Source organism: Talpa occidentalis, unplaced genomic scaffold (assembly GCF_014898055.3).
Source record: "Talpa occidentalis isolate TD23 unplaced genomic scaffold, MPIMG_talOcc4v2.1 talOcc4.4, whole genome shotgun sequence".
NCBI lineage: Eukaryota > Metazoa > Chordata > Mammalia > Eulipotyphla > Talpidae > Talpa > Talpa occidentalis.
The window spans coordinates 17701212-17720517 of record NW_023604295.1 but is presented as its reverse complement, the minus strand read 5'-3'; the positions used below and the strand labels follow the sequence as shown (position 1 = coordinate 17720517).

Genomic DNA, 19306 nt, shown 5'->3' with positions numbered 1-19306 from the left:
ATTTCTTGTAGTGTCCTTGTCTGTCTTTGGTATCAGAGTAATAGATAAATGAGTTTGGAAGAGTTCCCTCATCTTAAATTTTTTGGAAGAGTTTGAGAAGGATTGGGCTAATTCATCTTTAAATGTTTGATTGAATTCATTAGTGAAGCCATCTGGTCTTGTGCTTTTCTTTGTTGGGCAGTTTTTGAGTGCTAATTTAATCTCCTTACTTGTCATTGGTCTGATCGTTCTTTATATTTCATGATTCAGTTTTGCAAGATTGTATTTTTTAGGCAATTTTTCATTTCTTCTAGGTAATCTAATTTGTGGTATATCTTATTCATTGTACTTATGACACTTTATATTTATGTGGTATGAGCTTGTAATGTTTCCACTTTCACTTATAATTTTGAATCTTTTTTTTCTTGTTGAGCTAAATGTTTGCCAATTTATTGATTTTTTTCAAAAATCAGCTCTCAGTTTCATTGATCCAGTCTCCACTTATTTCTGTTCTTAAAGCTATTATTTCCTTCCTTCTTCTGGTTGTAAGCTTATATATTTTTTCTTTCTCCAGTTCTTTGTGGTTTAATTAGGTGTCATATTGAGATCTTTCTTTTATTGTGCAGTAGACATTTATCACTATAAAACTCTCTCTTAGAATTGCTTTTGCTGCTTTCCATAAGTTTTGGTATATCATGTTCCAGGAAATGAGACACCTGAACTGGAAATGAATAAGCAAAATGATGCCTGATTGCATAATATGTGAACTTATATCTAGAAAATCCTAAAAATTTAATCAAAAAATTCTTAGTAAAGTTACTAGAGATCCAGTAAAATCATAGGATAAAAAGCTAGCATAAATATCAGTTGTACTTTAAAACACTAACAATGAAGTACCCACAACAGAAATTAAGAAAACAATCCCATCTACAATACCACCAAAAACAATAAAATAGGGCCTCCCTGGTGGCAAAGTGGATTGAGTGCTGTGCTGTGAGGCTGTCCACATTTCCTGCAGCATGGGTTTGATTCCCAGCCAGCCAGGGAGAAACCCACATGGCGAGGCAGACCTCTCCTGCCTCACCCACTATTCCCCTCAGCAGTGTCTTCGGTCCATCTGCCTGATCTACTCCCTACTCCGTCTCTGGTGAATTCTCTCATCCTTCCATGCCTCTGAACTGTACCCCAGTTCTTGTATAAATAAATAAATCTTTAAAAAAAAAAGAACAAAATACTTAGGACTAAATTTAACCACAAAGGTAAAAAATATATACACTGAAAATTATAAAATATTTATGGAATACATTAAATAATAAAGAATAAATCAAATAATATCCTGTATTCAGAGATTAAAATATTGTCACAATATGCATACTACCCAAAGTGATCTACAAATTTATGCAACCCCTATAAAATTTGAATAGTTTTTTTCTTAAAAATAGAGAGAACAATCCTAAAATTTGCAGGGAACCACAAAAGACCCTCAGTAACCCATACAATCTTGAGCAAGAACAAACTTGGAAGCATCAATTTACTAATTTCAATTTATATTACAAAACTACAGCAATCTAAATGTTACAGTACTCTCATAAAAGCAGACATACGAATCAACAGAACAGAATAGAGAGCCCAGAAATAAAACACATATATGTATAGAAGACTAATACCTCCTAAAGATACCTGAACCCCTATGTTTATTGCAGCACTATTTACAATAGGTTAAGATTTGGATGCAACCCAAATCAAAAATAGATGACTGGATCAAGAAGATGTGGTATATATACACAATGGAAAACTATTCAGCAATCAAAAAAAGTAAACTCATGCCATTATCAGCAACATGGATGGAGCTAGAAGGGATTATGCTCATTGAAATAAATCAGAAGGGCAAAGAAAAAATATATGATGGTTTCACTTATAGGAGGAATATAGTGAAACCAAATAAGGGATCAGGGGAAAATATAATAACAATAAAAAACAAAACAAAACAAAAAAATAACAGGCAACTACAAATCAGAGACATTCTGCAGGGCAGGGGGAGGGAGAGAGATCAAAACAAGGGTCCCAATAGCACAAGGGACTGTGGTGATGGTGCTTGGGTGAATTTATGGTGGGAATTCTATGGGGACTAAACCTGAGAAAAGAAAGCAAACATTGTACAAAAATGAACAATGCTGTAAAATATATATAAATAATTTTTAAAAATAATACCTTCTAAAATAACTCGCCACTACATAAATTTCAGGAATATAGTTTCCCTCCTTTGTATGTTTATATGCCTCACAATATTCATCGCCAAAATTCAATTGCATTCACATTAACAAATTGCCTCCCTCTACTATCTTCTGTTACTAATAACCACCATATTCTTCCACATCTAAGAGTTATTTTTGTTGTGTTTTGTTAGCTTGTTTGCATTGGTTATTTATATTCCATATATGAGAGAAACAATCTAGTAATTATCTTTCCCTTTCTGAATCATTTCACTTAGCATAATAATGTGAGTTCCTTCCATGTTTTCATAAAAGGCAGTTTCATCTTTTTTCTTTTTAATAGCTGAATAGTATTCCATTGAATATATATGGCAGAACTTCTTTATCTAGTCATCCGTCAATGAGCATTTAGGTTATTTTTATATCTTGACTGTTATATTAACAAATAATGATGCTACTATGAATATAACTGTTCATATGTCTTTTCAAACTGTGTTTTTGTACCATTAGATCAACTCTTTATGTTTCGATTACTTCCTTCACTGCTACTATATTCTCTCTTCTTCCACTAGCTACTTAGAAAACATTCATATACTTACTTGTCCAATTAGATGCCTCATACTAAGTTTCAAATATTATAGCTCATTTCATTTGGGGGGAAAAAAAAGTTGATCTAATAATCCCATTTCTAGTTATCTAGCTGAAGAATATAAAAGAACTGATTAAAAGAAATATATACCCCTGTGTTCACTGCAGCACTATTCACAATAGCCAAAACATAGGAACAACTTAAGTGCTCACTAACAGATGATGATATAAAGAATGGAATACTACTCAGCTATGAAAACAGATGAAATCTTGCCATTGGTGATAACATGGATTACCATTGACATTATTCTAAGGGGAAAAAGACAGAAAAAGATAAATATTGTGCCATTCCAGGGCCTCCCTGATGGCACAAGGGGTTAAGTACCACACTATGAAGCAATCCACAGCCTCTGCAGCATGAGTTTGATCCCCGATCGGCCAGGGAGAAACCCACATGGCGCAGCAGACCTCTCCTGTCTCTCCCGCTGCTCCCCTCAGCGGTGTGTTACAGTCAGTCTGCCTGTTCTGTTCCCCACTCTGTCTCTGGTGAATTCTCTCACCCCCCACCCTCCGCATCTCTGGCCTGTGCCCCAGCTCTTGTATGTATGAATGGATAGATCTTTAAAAATATATATATTGTGCCATTCCATTGATGTGAAATATAAAGAAACAAAGCAAATGAACAAACAAAATAATACAAAACAAATCCTAAGACTCTGACAACAAACCAGTAGTTACCAGAAGGGAAGGGTATGCATGGTGGGAAGAATAGGTAAACAGTCAAATTTGGATAGTGAATTATAAGCACTTTGGTGGTGGGAGTGATATGGCATATATATTTATGAAGATGTGAAGCTGTACTCTTGAAACATAAATATCATAAACCAAAGGTACAATTTAAAAAAAATGAAAAAAATACATTTTGAGCAACATGTTTCAGCCAGTTAGAAGGCTTTCAGAGAGATTCATCATTTCAAACTAAAAACTCTCTGACAAGTACCGTATGATGTTCCTGACAACATTTTATATCAAATCATCGAATTATCAATTCAGGAGCAGGTTTGTGAGGGCAGCATGTATTTATTCCAGATATATATCCCTGAAGAAATCAGCCATATGTGCTTTAGACCCTCAGGGTTATAATTGACTGATAACTCATACAGAAACAAAAAAGGTGTTTTTGAAATGGAGGACACAAATGAATATCTAATTTCAAAGAGTCATTTATATTTCTTTATTTCAAATATAGTTAATGATAATGGAAATTAAATATGCCAGAAGAGAGGAAAAATAATATCACATTGTTTTTTTCTGGTCCACAGCCGAAGCAGACATGTGCAGCTGTGAGGGGAAAAAAATGGTGTTCAAAGACTCTCAACAGGCATGCTTCAATAAGACATCCTACTGTTCTAGAAAATGCCTCTACAGAAAGGTCAATTTTGAAGAAATCATTCAAAGGAATAAGCCAAACTTAAAAGAAATTTGTCTGGGATCCTAGGTAACCTTACTTTACCCCTCTGAGTTGCTTCTGTTTCATGTCAGAGCACCCTAGACAAGTGGTTGTGAAAGGGAGGGGTGATGGTTGCCTTATTGGCTGATTCATCACAGTCATTCTTAGTGATGTTTCCTCCATTGTCAACACTTCAAATAGAAACCATGATATGGATATTGCTAGTAAGAGATTTGGAAAATGAGCCACATCAACTGCTGACTCTCTCCACCCAACTTCTACCCACACTGCCAAGACTATATCAGAGCTTATTATCAAGACACTGGAGAGAAGGTTCTGGCAAATTAAGAGTCCTCTTCCTGCTATGTTACGTTATTCAATGGCACCCTGGCATTTTACAACAAAGTTTTTGATTAAAAATTTTCTTTTAACATTCCTACTCCAGAAATTGCGTTAGAGAATTTTAAATAGAAATCATTGACCTATAAATGTTCAGTCCATTCAGGATTTCCAGTATTATTTAACCATCTACAAGCGCAGCAAGTAACAACCTAGAATTGTATACTGATTTTAAATGTTTAAGGAAAAAAAGGAAAGATAATTTTTCTCCATTTAGCAATATTTTGCTTTAAAAGAAAACATATAATCCTGATTCTGAGTGACTGCTGTTTTCTACCATATCATGCTTCCTAGTCACAACAATGATTTTTTTCTCTGTACTACTCTAAATATTGGAAATTTGTCATGTGCTCTGTGTTTTTGGTTCATTGAGCTAGGAGTTTTATATGCATAATTTAATACATAATGATTAAAACCTCCCACATTGTTTCAGAGCTATAATTCTTCTCAGAGTTTTCCAGTATATAGAAATCTGAAATTTAGGTATCTGGGATATGGATATTTATTTTCCAGATATCTCTACCCCCACCCCCATTCCTTTCTATTCTCTTTGTAGAGAAGAAGCTGGGAGAATCTAAATATCATTGTATAAAGGCTAAAATGAAGTATATATCACACAAGGATTTCTAGTCACTCTCACTGATCCTGTTCTCTTTTTCACTCTAACCCAGCCAGCTTGCCACTCTCAGATAATATTTTGAAAATTTAACTTTCATTGCTTAATTACTCGATGAAGAATATGCCATGGACTCTCATTTCCTACTGCTTCATGCTCACATACATCAACCTGACTTCAGCTCTCTGAATAAATAGTATAACCACAACATATGCCCTGCCCTTCTGGAATAAACAAGAACATCTCTGAAAGAAGTTTCCCTGCTTTCTCCTCGTATCAGTTGTACTTGTTCCCAGTCCAGTGACATTGGTTTTTGCTGCCATTTCCCAAACTGAATGCTTTCTGTTTTTGGTCTATTTAAATAAAACTATTATTGAAACAGGACAGAGTATTCTTGTCTCTCATTTCACTTAAAATGAGTAATGTATACTTGATAACTGATCATTTCATTATTGGTCAAGGAAGTCATGACTGATAATATTCTTTCTGTGTTAATGAAAACATTTTCATGAGCCTAAGTCAAGCTAATAATAGGTTCTTGTTTGTGGTTTTTAGTGCCTACTACTGGCTATATAAATTAGGAGGTCCTCCATAGGCACTTTATTTTAGCAAAGATTCGCTTTATGTAAGGGGGAAGCTAGAAAGAAAAATCTCTTACTCGCTCTCAATAAATGAACAAATTTTGGGGACAGGGAGACAAGACCTACCCATGACTACTGACTAATTACTGAAATCACCCTAGGTTTCAGTTTCTCCTTATATTGAATAGGTAAGAATAACATCTAGCTCATGGCTTATATATGAAGTAAATAATATATGTGAGGCCATTAGCACTATTACTGGCATATAGTAAGTACTGAATAAATGGTACTATTGTCTCATTATGGAGAGGACAATCAGTGTAGTAATTAAAAGAACTCACGTTAAAAAGCATAAACCAGACTTCAACTTCTAGCTCCATAATTTAATTTGCAAAGGACTTTATATCTCTGTGCTCCTTATTTTCCTTGTTTCCAAACATTTGGATAAGTCCTTTCCAGAGAACACTAGAAAGATTAAAGGGGTAATAAAGATGTGGCCAATAAGTTGACAAATGTGAGCACTGTGGTCACTGAATAGAGCTTGGTGAGATAGCAGGAGAAAACATAACCTTCTTCTGTCCCTGGAGGAAAGCAACATTTGACAGTTTCTCCTGCTTTTCTTCTCAGCACTAAGTAAAAGAAGATCCAACTATTACTAAAAATTGAAAGCCAGAAATGCAGTTCAGTCCCACAATGTTTAGTCTGATATAAAAGTGAAAATTCCAAATCTGATTTAATGTATAACTTACCCTTTCCACCAGCTGGCACCTGTTGCAGACTGGACTGTACAGACAGCAAGGACTCAGGGACCTCTCCCTTCTTGCTCACCATATTTCACAGTCCTCTGCTGCATTTCACATTCGAAGTTGGAGGGAAGCTCAAAGTTGGAGGAAGAAGTAATATTGGGTGGCTTTTTTGCTTTCTAGTCTGCAAAGACTTGAAGCTGGAAGCTTTTGGTGGAAGGCCATGCAAATGGTCACAGCAGACACGTGCCCTTGTGGGGGCTTTTTAAATATACTCTGGCTGATTTCTCTCATGTTCTCTTATTCCAACAGACAGAAACTCTGTTCAAAGGCCTTGACTGTTGCCACCATCATATTCATCAGCTGAACATCCATCCCCTGGGGTCTTTTCAGGCTTCCAGAAGTCCCATTTTAGGTGTGGGGAGACCTAAGACAATTCTACACCAGGAATTTTCGTGATAACTCACAGCAAACTCTCATGAATTGTTCCTTGTTTCAGCAAACTAAATCTCCTACCTTTGATCCCCCACTTAGCCCCTCTCGGAACTTCTAGATTTCCATGTGTGAGTTGCATCTAACCCTTATATCAGAGTAGCTTTCTTAGGTATGAGCTAGAGAGCAATTTTAAGTTCTTATCTTCCCAACCAAAAAAGGAAGGAGAAACTCAGCAAAGAAATTGTTCTCTCTGAAGATAATCTTCACAAACCTTTCTCTCTATCATCTTTTGTTTAGACCCTTGATCTGGCTGAAGGGTCAAAGACATAGGTTCTGATGGCCACTTCCAGTGTGACCCTTTACATCACAAGGGCATGATCACTGGCATCCTCACCTCTACCATGACATTTATGCCATCATACCTTACCCAAAACTGATCCAGGATCCCCTTCTAGAACTCTGTTATTTATAAAGCATGGAGTAGTGCCTGGCACCAGGACTGATCACATCATTCTGGACCAGTGCAAAATAAGTATACACACCCTCTTGCTCACAAGTTATTAAGAATCTCATGATGATGCCAGCAAAACTTTGCACTGTTCTTCTCAATGTGGAGCCCTGAGTGATGACACAAGGTATATGCCCATGAAAACAGTCCAGAAAAGTCCTTTGGTTTTCCTCCCATATAATCCCTCTTTATTCAATTTGCCTGAGTGACTCTAGTAGCAAGCACTGAGCTCATAATTCAAACCTGTTACCAAAAGCTTCACTGTGGCACAATTGTGCCCAGCTCAGAACTGATTTCATGCTGAAACCAACAATTAAGATCAAAAGAGACTTTCCCAAAATGAACGAGCCACTTCCCTGATTAGGAAAAAAGAGCCCTTGTAATTTATTATTTTATTTTTTTCCAATTGCATTCAGTTGAGGAAGTCCAAGAGGTGTGAAAGGCACATAAAGAACTAATACCTGTGTTAGTAGCCTCTGTTTTAGCTTTGAAAAAGTAAGGACACAGCAACAAGACAAAAACAAGTGTCCTGTAACCAGCAATATGGAGGATGAAAGTGCAATGTGTAATCCATCAGAGTACCTAATGCATGTCATTATTGCCATCAAAGCATTTGTTTGGGAAAAAATAAGACATTACATGGAAGGGGATGGGTGGGTAGTTTGCCTTTCTAATTCAATGGCATAGAATCTCACAAGCCTGAGGTAAGGTTCAGCGAAGCTCATTGAATCCACGTTGAGATGCAGACACTGCGGGTGTCATCCATCTCCCTGACACATGTGGGGCGTCATTGTGTGGCTGCCAGACACAGTGGGCTGAGATGAGAATGTCACAGAATACAGAAAAGGATGCCATGGTCTTGAGCTTATTATTGTCCCATGCTGTGAATAGCTCCATAATGCACCTCTGGAACACGCTTCTTAGATGAAGAAATGGAGCACGGTCCCTGGCCATCACTACGGAAGCCGGCAGGCAAGGAGTTAAGAGAACAGCATGCAAGGGAACCTGGAGACCGTGTTTAGCAGTGAGGAGGGGACCACATCTTTTTCACAGCAATATTTTTGATACAGTCGCTGAGTCAGATCTGCTGCCTCTGGAGATTGATGATTGAGCCTCTCCCATTCCCCGATTTCTAAACCAAAATGACAAAGACTGCCTGATAGAAAAGATATCACTCAATCATCTTTGGAAAAGGCAATTAAGATGGCAGTATGGGCCAAGTTCAGCGGGAGAGAGATCACTCACAGTTCGCTGCTGAGGCTTCCTCACTGATTGAAAGGCAAGCCAGAAGAGAAATTTAACAAGTATTATGGAGTAGACACACCCTACGAGGACAAAGGGTTTAGCACAGATAAAACAGCAAAAAGGGATCACATGTGGTCATTAGAACCCCTGTAGTACTAGGAAATGGTTTTGGACACTCTCAAATGAGGAGCTTTGGGGCTAGGTCAATCCAAACCATTTTTCACACTTTGCTAGCATACATGAGAATTGCATGATTTTCTGCTGTGCTTTTGGATACATGCTTTGACTGTGACAGCTCAATTTGCATAAAATTGATTCTTAATACGATCTCATACTATAAGGATCCAATGCCTTCCCTAACCCAACTCTCTTCTACCATCTAAAATAGAACTTCTTTCCGAAGGAGGGCAACTGGTGCAAAATCTATCAGGAGGCATCTCAACCTGTCCTCCTATCTCTAGCCAGGAACTCCCTGGAAGGAGGCCATGTAATCCTCCTTATTTGTTAGGCCATGGCCTATTTTTCCAGGCTGTTGTATAAGACATATCTATTGCCTCATTCCTCATAGCCTTCTCTACAAAGGAAGAAAGCAGACAGCTCTTCCCAAAGTCAGAGCACTGTGCACAGCCAAGTGAGCTGGAAAAACAGACTGCTGAGTTGCCTAGCCCAACTCCTGCTATGGCTCTTCCCGGAGCCTTCAGAAGTGACAAAGATGCTGATCCCTAATAAATGAAAGACAGAGCTCATCTCTTCTCTTTGGATAGATTTAGGATACTAAAAAGCAAGCAGGCAGTTTAGTGCTCTTCCAGAATACCACAGTGAAATCTGATAACCAATGTTTTTTAATAGAATCTGAAACAGAAAAATTTCATGTCAGACAGATGAATGCCAAAATGACCTAAATCATCACCATATCCAGGACAAGTCATTTACAAAGAGAAAAGTCCTAGGTCAAGTTCTGCTGCAATAGCATTATCAACATTCCTCATAAGCACTATATGATTATTATAATCCTATAAATTATTAACAATAGCCACTTTGTATGAGTCTTAACTAAGTTTGGGGCAATGTGATAAGCCTTTTGTTTGCATTTTCTTCCCTAATTCTCACCACAGTCCCGAAATTATTCCAGCTTCACAAATGAAAATACTGAAGTTCAGAGAAATTTGGGTACTTACTAAAAGTGACATAGTCAGCCCTGAGTGTCATGAAAACCTAATGCCTATTGTCTCCTACTGTGAAAGTTTTCTGTATCCTTCAGTTGCCCTTAAAATGAATATCCATGGGTTGTTCATTCTATTGGTTTCATCAGTACTTTCAGAGCATAGAGCAATGAACTTCCATGAGAGCTGATATATTTACTCTTAAAGAATTAAAAACCCAGAAAAGGAGCTTCTAGACATTAATTTTATTTTGAAGGGAAAATATCTTTGAGATGTGGGAATTGGAAGAGAATGATAGCACTTCAGGTATTTCTCCTGTCGTACTAATAGTCCTCTCTCTCTCTCTCTCTTTCCACCCCACTGCCCCCCCCCACACACACTATATGTGTGATCACAGCTCCTTATGCCCATGCTTCATAATGTAGAGGCTGATCTCTGTCTGCCCTCTTCTCTCTTAGACCAGAGTTGCATTCCCAGTGGCGGCAGAGCCTCTGGTGGTGGTCAGGAGATTGGAAACTCTACAGCCTCAAAACACTTCATCAAGCCATTCAGCCAGTGGCATTTCACATAATGCTACATGATTAAAGACCATGAAGGTTAAACATTCTAACCAGACACATATGTCTAGCAATAGTCTTTTGAAAACCCCCATTCTGAGGCACCATCTGGACATTCCAGGTGATCTCCATGCCTACTGATGAGGGTCTACTCCATCATACATAATAGTTTGTGTAATCCAGCAGAGTGTATTTGATGGCCCCTTTTGTTTTAGCTCCTTTAAGAAGAGAATCAAAGATTGACTTCACTTTCATCAAAAGAACATTGTTAAACATAAGAAAGAATACCCTGGCTCTAAAAGAGTATTAGAATTTAGAACTTGTTCCTCAGTAGTGTAAAGACTGACTCTAATTGAAACTCTAAAGACTAAGAGAGCCAACTAGAATGTTTGCAGGAATTACAGAGGGATATGTTTTAGCTGGACCCAAGGAATGCCCTTTTAATAGCAACAGCAGTGCAGATTGCTGCACAGAATAGATTTCCTGGCTCTTAGAAAGTGAGGTATTCATAAGTCATATTTGGAGTCAGATGAAATTTTAGTAGTTGTTACGCTCACACACTCTTGTTACAAAAGAAGGAAAAGGTCAGAAGCTGGGAGTTTGGTGACTGGACCTCAGACTCCTGGACTTCAGATTCACTGGACAGAGAAAACAAACTGAATCTGTTCAAACATGGGTTGAATTAAAAGGCTTGGGATATTGTAGTGATGATTGAATGATAGGAGGAAGGGATTATGACATTTAGTTCCTATAGTTTATCCTATTGTGGCTAACTACCCGGCATAAATGTTATAATCTTGCTAGGTAGCAATACTAAAAAACCTTCCTAACATTCCTCCTGTACACTCAGGGGACATAAGGACAGGGCAGCACATGTGATGAGAACAAAAACTATTTAGTATACATACAACAAACGTCACTTTAGTAGAACTATTGTGTGTGTGTGTATGTGTGTGTGTGTACCTGTAGTAACACCAAACTGTGAACACAGAAGTAAAACACAATGTTATCCAGATCATTTCATTAAAACTTCTAAATAAACATTGTACTAATATAGTGTTTCCCCACCGCTCTCTTGGAAGTAATTACTTAACACATTTTTTTTATAATTGTAATAATATAAAATGTCCCAAAGGATGTTTACTTTGATAAGAAATTGACTGACTTGTGAGGTGGAAAGCAGACTTTTATTAAATATCTCTCAGATGCAATGCCTTGCAGTGGCCACAGCACTCATTGATTTAATATTTGAGGTTTGGAGTCTTCAAAACAAACTCTGAAGGCCAATGTTATTTTGTAATGTGCATTTTTGCTGAGTCATGGATATAAGGTCAGTATGCTAAAAAGGAGACACTTAAGAAGATAAAATAAGATTGCCCAACAAACACTTTGCTGAGATTCACTTGAATTCAACCAAGAGTTTTTGATCTTCTATTCTTTGACATTATTAGCTAAGCAATATTTCTCATTATGCATCTGAAGTATCACTTACATTTCAGTATCACTTACATTTCAGTAATGTTTTACTCCATTTTATGTGGACAATTGCATGCCATATTAGCAGTCATGAATTTGAGTTTTCTTGAACAAATACAAATAGGCTTTTTGGAACTCTAAGACCTGATACTAATTCTGTAATAAAAGAAGGGAGAATTAAGAAAATATATAATTTTTCAGTATTTAAACGTATTACCACACTTTTTACTTTATCTGAATCACGCTATTGGTATGTAAGTTTGAAATGAATGAAAAAATCCTACCAGTACTTCTACTACTTATTAGAGTTAAATTCATCTTGACATTAGAAAGCTGGCTAACCTAATATATCACATGTCAATTTTCATTTTTTTTCTCCATTATAATCTTCTCCATAATCTTCTCCCATAGATTGCCTATGTTTTACCTAATTTTTTCATAAATTGAGCACAAAACTCACTCTTAGTTTAAGTTGTCATTGGATATTACATTATCTCCCGATATATATATTTTTATTTTTTAATTTGTTTTAATTTTTTTTTTTTTTTTTTAATTTTCTAGAGGCATGTCTTATTTATCTATTTGTTTGTTTGTTTGTTTGTTTGTTTGGTTTATACATGCACTGGGTACAGTCAGAAGCCGGGAGGGCGAGAGAATTCACCAGAGCCAGAGCGGGGAGCAGAGCAGGCAGAAGGACCGAAGTACACTGCTGAGGGGAGCAGCGGGCGGCAGGAGAGGTCTGCGCGCCATGTGGGACCCTCCTTCGGTGGCTGGGGAGCAGCCGGGGATCGAACCGGCGCCGCAGAGGCCGCGGGCAGCTTCGCAACCCAGCGCTCAACCGCTGCGCCACCTGGGAGGCCCTGTTTTAATTTTTTTAGATTTATTTATTCATGCATATAAGAACCAGGGTACAGGCAAGATGCACAGGAGGGTGAGAAGATTCACCAGAGACAGAGTGGGGAACAAACACGCAGACTGACGAAACACACTGCTGAGGGGAGCAGCAGGTAAGACAGGAGAGGTCTGCCTCGCCATGTGGGATTCTTGCTGGCCATCCGGGATGGAACCCATGCTGTAGAGGCTGCGGACATCTTCACAGCACTGTGCTCAAATGCCTGTGCCATCAGGGGAAGCCCACTCCCTCTATATATTTTAAAAACTTATTTTGCTAGCTCTGTACAGATTTAATTATACTTCAAAGCAGGACAACCCTAACCCTGTCAGACCTATCACATTAAGAACTGAGAGCAGGCCCCAAGCCATAGATTTGGATCCTGAAATGTTGACTTCAACAAATTGCACCCTACTTATTCTTTATACTAAGTTATGTTGGTTCTCATTAGCCCCAACATCTGTATTTACATTGTCATTCATCTTTCCATTTAGCCAAGATGATCATTCTCTTTATTTTAAGTCCTTTCCCTGCTTCCATTTCATTAAGCAATACCCAGATAAATTGTGGGCTCCATCAAGTTCAGAAAAAGAAAAACTATGTCATCACCTGCTCCAATCTCTGTAGCTGAGAACTAAAACCTAGATTCAAATGTTTGATAGTTTAGAACCCATTCAACAAAATGTAAAACTTCAGAACTTACGTAGTTGCAGAGGAAATTTATTCTGTATGTGACAAAGAAATTATGGCAGATTTTTCTAATTTTAAGGAGGAAAGAATCATCATTATTTACTATCTGTAATGACAATTTGTGCAAGCCAGCAACCCATTTATGATCCTTTCTCCTACTATGGCTTTCTTTTGGTAAATTACAGAGAGCAGTAAAGATCAAACAATTTATAGCATTTTTTCCTTTATGTTTAACACTGTATCTGAATAGAGCTAGATTCTTGTTTGTTACTAGCTTGTGATCCAAAGCATATTGATAACATAAAACTTTCCCAACTGCTTTCTTTGTTTTTAAAGTAAAAGAGTAATTTTAAATAAAACTTTGTTCAGTTTTTGATATTTCAAATAATTACTATGTAGATTAGGACTAAAATGGTTAAATAATGGAATGTCTAGCACTACTAGATTTTTCAAGAGTGGATGGCTCATACAGATACACGAATAATGGCTTAATAATATGTATTATCTTGTTCGAAGTTGGTACACTCACATAAACAATGGCTCAAAAGCCATCAGCCAAATCAAAAGTGAACTAGGATAGAAAATGCTGAATGCTCCTATTATGCATTTATTTTAGAGTAATGAATATTGTATGATCCTTTAATGTCAAGGTAGTTTTGTACTATTTTGGTGTCTATTATTCTTAGAGAATCCTTAAGTAATGTAATGGAGCTAAGCTTAAATGCTATTTTGCTATTAGGTCATTATTTTTTTTTTTTGCCTGTACTTTATATAAAATCTTGCAGAGGCAAGAAGACACTTTAAAGATATAATAGACACAATGCTAACTTTAAAGTGAATCTTACCTAGGAGGAACATAAAGCGTTTTCACACACGACTTCTAATTAAAGTTTTGGTGCCTCAAAAATCACCAAATATATATGATTTTTGAAATATGGACCACAAATAAGTATTGTTATAATCAATTTGTAAGTTAGGGATCATAAGATTAGATGACTTGCTTAGAACTAAATATATAATATACAAAATGAATATATATAGCTAAATATATAAGTTAACGGAATATATATGCATAAATGAATATATATTTACATGTATTATATATGTGTACATGTATGAGAAGGGAAAAATACTCATTAGCTATCATATTCTAGGAATTAATATTAATAGGTATTTCATAAATGATATCTCAGATTGACCCTCCTTTGTTTGCTATCTCTTCCCAGCACTAAATCCTTACAAAATTCCAACCACTGTTATCAAATTAGCCTGACCACAAGATGGCTTCCCTGTTATACATTTTTTTTAAATATTTATTTATTTATTTATACAAGCACTGGGTACAGCCAGAAACACGGGAGAGTGAGAGAATTCACCAGAGCCAGAGCAGGGAGCAGAACAGGCAGACTGACGAAGTACACTGCTGAGGGGAGAAGCAGTTGTGGCAGGAGAGGTCTGCGTGCCATGTGGGACTCTTGCCGGTGGCCAGGGATCGAACTGGCACTGCAGAGGCTGCGGGCAGCTTCGCAGCCCAGTGCTCAACCGCTGTGCCACCGGGGAGGCCCACCTGTCATACATTTTATTGTCAGCTCTCTTCTCATACTAACCAGAAATGGAAGCAGCAACTATTTTCACTTCCTTCCCTTGCCCACTAAGAAGCCTAAAACCTTTTTGAGATCACTGACCTAAGAAATCCTACTTCTCTCCATCCCAAAGTTCTAGCAGCCCCTCTTTTCACTTTCTCTGCCTGATTCTGCTCACACTCTTTTGTCATTGCCAGATATGTCAACAAATGCTCAAATGATGGCCATTTCAGTTTGTTTATTTAACTCCATCAACCTGCTTATTCTAGAACTTCATCTCTAAGGATAGTGGATAATCTAGAGCTATGCAGTCATCTTTCTAACACAGCTAACTCATCATTGTGGTACACATGGTTGGAATCTTTTCCAACCAGATTATTGTATGTGGCTACCAGGGGTGATTATTCTCTGCTGACTTGATTTTCTACATTTTTATGGGAACTAGTTTGCTTATTCACTTTTGGGAATATTTATCATTCTTACATAGATGCACATAAATTTATATCTGTATTTGATAAGCAGATATAAATGTAATTTTATAAGAGAATATTTTTACTTTTTTAATTAAATGTGTACACACATTATACACATTCTTTTCTGTACAGTACAACTACATTTTATATTATAATGTTAACTCAACCATTATATAAATCAAATCAAAGCTTTAAAAGCATTTATTTCTTTTTGGACAAAATCAAACTTTGAATATTCAACTTGTCACTATTTAATTTCTACTTCATTTGGAAATCTGCTTTAAACTGGTTTCTTTTTCTGTTTTTGGTAGGTGTATTTAAAAAATTCTAGCCCTTTCAGGGAAGTGTTGTGTAACAAACCAGCATCTTGGTGCTAAATTGTTAGGTAAGTAATTCTAGAAGTAGTGGGCTTTATTTGATGACAGTTTTTAAGGTCAGGAACTGCTGTTTCTCTAAGTAGTTGTTTCTTTTTCCTAATGAGATTTTAAAATTCATTCTCATCTTCTTTTTGATCTCAGTGATTTTCTCTCTATCCCCAGTGCTACCTATTGTCACTCTAAGCCATGTGTTTAAATGACAGTGTTCCCCAAAGATCTAAAAACTTTAATTTTTGTTATAAGATTAGATTTTATTTAAATAAACCATAAAGGAACTTTTATGGTTCATTAGTCATTCTCCTCCCCTTTCCCTGTTTCTTATCCCATTCTAGCTTTGGGGAAAAGTAGTATGCTAATAAGGATTATAATTAGATAAGTATCCACGGGTAGTGTGCTATTACTGAATGATGCTCACATATTATTTCTGTCTGGTGATTGAAGCAGCATAGAATGATTCATATGTTTAAAGAGCCTGCTGAATCTGCTAGTTACCATTATTGTATTAGGAACAAACTTTCTGAAAAATACTTCCAGTCACTTCCCAGTGCAACTTAGCATAGTGAATATAAAGAAAAAATTCTGTAAATCCAATCCCCCATTTTGCTTTTCCTGTTGTTATTTTAATGACAGGAATTACCAATATTGAATTTTAATCCATTACAGGAGTTTGAATATATGCACACAGATATTTCTTACCTGTTTTGCATAATCTTATAACTAAAGCTGAAATGCAACAAATTTAGTATTAACAATAATAGAGAATCAATATTTCAGACAATTGGAAAGCACCTACCTTGAAGATCATGTGGAGCAAAGTCTTGTATTTACAAAGTTTGCAAATGTTGCTTATAATTCTAAGTACCAATACACAAAACATCCAGGCTATAACTTATCCAAATTGTAATGACATAGTTATGCTACATTTTGTAGTCCTTTCATATCTCTCCAAATAATTCTCACACATTCAACAAGATCTCAGATTATTTTATTTTTCAAGTGCAGTAAGCCCAGGAAATTCAGAAAGTTGCAGTTACCTTAATTTGATTACAAACATCTGTTGTTGGCATGCACTAGTCACTGGTTAACTATATCTTCAATTTAGCACTCCATGGTAGCTGTAAATTGCCCCAGAAACAATCAGATAAAAATCAATCATCTTGAAACACTTTTAAAGTTTTGGTTTTAATTTTTTGTACAAGTTAGCCAACTGTATATTTTTTCTAATACCTTGACAATTTAAGTTTAGCAAAAGTTATGTTTGGGAAACATTCAAGCAATCTCCCATTACGATGTTATTAAATTTTCACTAAGGTGTTGTCCGTTTCAGTTCATCTTAAATGAAATCTTGTGTAACTTAAACTCAAAGTTAGTAGTGTAGAACATGTTACTCAGAATTTGTTTTACGTCAGCAATGTGATATTTATAGTCACCCTGAGAAAAACATTCTTTGAGTCCCATTATAAGGGTAAAAAAAAGAAAGGTTTAGAGAAGATAAGTAACAGGCCCTTAGACAATACCAGCTGCTTGTGGGGCTAACCCAGGATTTGATTTCAGGTTATTCTGACTCCAAAGACAACCAAACTGCCAGTTAAGTACAATAGATTTTTTTTTTGTTTTTTGTTTTTTTTTACTTCCTTCAGCGTTTGAGAGAATTGGACAACCATGTAAAATCTTCTCCTGTGTAGTATCATCTATCGAAGTTTCTCTCTTCTAAAATGAACTGAGGGCACAGATTCTTTTAGTTTGGATTTTTTGTTGCTCTTGTTGTGGCTCTTAGAACTTTAAACTCTAGAATTTGCACACAGTGGAAATGAAGTATTTTGCCACTTCTCCAAAATGCTTACCTAACAATTGATACTCATTTTTCCCAGGCAGACGTGGGGTTTGGGGGGAGAGAGAAATGTTATCTAACCATTGTGAGTGAATTTCAATAGAACATCACATCCAGGCGTGCTACTAAAGCAACTAATTAAAATTAAATAAGGGGAACTTTTTTTTTCTTCTAGCTCATGAATATGTTCCTTCTTATTAAAGGAGGAAAAATATAACCAGAAACACAACAGAAGGAAGTCAACTGCCTGTCTATCGAAGATGTTATGTAGTGACTCATTTGGAAGCTCCCTGGGAGGTTGTTTTGCTTTATTTTGTGTTTGAATTAAACTTAAACTTAAATATGTTACATGGCTGACTACTTTGGCCTAGAGCTTTCCAGATACTGTGTTAGATGGCAAGCTGAGGTCTAGAATGATGGCACTGCTTTTATCTGTCTTTTAGAAAAGCTGTTCTGTGCTTGTGATTGGAGATCTTGCAGTTGTGGTTTCTAACTGTGGATACCAAACGGGACACCAGCTATTTGGTTCCCAAAAAATGTACTATAAGTTTTAATGTTTCATTCTGCTATTAACATATATATTGGAAAGTTATTGCTTGTGAACCACAAAGAAAATTGCATCTTACAACTGTCCAGATAAATAAAATTAAAACATAAATTTTATCCAAAAAATAGTAACTGAAATTCTTTCTTAGCCAATGAATTCTTTCAGCATTTGTCACTAGATGGAACCGATAATGTTTAACCCATCATTGCTTTTTGAAATTTGCCAACTGCCTCCTTCCTTTGATCCAAAGTGAAAGAGGTGCCCAGATGTTTGAAAGAGAAACAAATGTTATGTACTTTGGTTACAGTACTTGGTCACCGGATTCATAAATAAATGTTCAAAGTGCAAAAAAATAATAAAAAAATGCTCAGGTCATAGTACCTGAAGAAGAGATTTTTTAAAAAAAGAGTACCTTATGGATGGTCTTGTGAGAAAAGGATTCATATCATATCTGTAACTCAAAGAAATTACCTTGCCCTCAGACATAGGAAATGTTAGGTCCTCTTATGTGATTGAGGAAGATATTGGCCATAGTTGTTCAAGGGCTAGTTGGTATGTAAGAGAACAGCAATAACAAAAAAAAATCTTTTGAGGGGCAATTAGGAAAAATAGTTTTACATAGCCTTATATTTCTACAGATATTGAAGCAAATGTCTGTTTGGATAAGTGTCAAAGATCCCTGATGGCACTGGAGCCCCTTGCCAGTGGTGTACAGCACAGAGGCTTACGTAGTATGAAGCATCTCTTTGATTTGAAATCTTACTTCCTGGATAAAACTCCACAAAAAAAAATCTCTGACTTGACGGGTCTTTCGACCTTAACCTCTGAGTATCTTGCAAGTAGAACTTGGCTCCTCAAGGGTAAATATTAAAAACATTCATGGTTTTAATTCAGTTTTCCTCACAGATTTAAAAAAAAAAATCATAAGCAGCCTAGAAGTTAACTCCTTGATATTTAATG

At 36.5% G+C, this 19306-nt stretch overlaps 1 long non-coding RNA gene across 10 annotated transcripts in view; it reads right to left on the bottom strand.

The window, feature by feature from the left end:
- Window positions 1-4027: 4027 nt before the first annotated feature.
- Window positions 4028-19306, bottom strand: part of LOC119257266 (uncharacterized) — a 75112-nt gene continuing 59833 nt past the window's right edge. For 7 of the 10 annotated variants that reach the window (XR_005127987.2, XR_008553792.1, XR_008553790.1 and 4 more), the window contains 2 exons: window positions 17003-17083; window positions 11656-12109 (listed from right to left, as the gene is read on the bottom strand). This is a non-coding gene — a long non-coding RNA (uncharacterized LOC119257266). Of the gene's footprint in view, window positions 4122-6167; window positions 6292-6329; window positions 6456-11655; window positions 12110-17002; window positions 17084-19306 lie in introns of those variants that run through there. The other 3 variants (XR_008553783.1, XR_008553785.1, XR_008553786.1) reach the window with 3 other exon arrangements.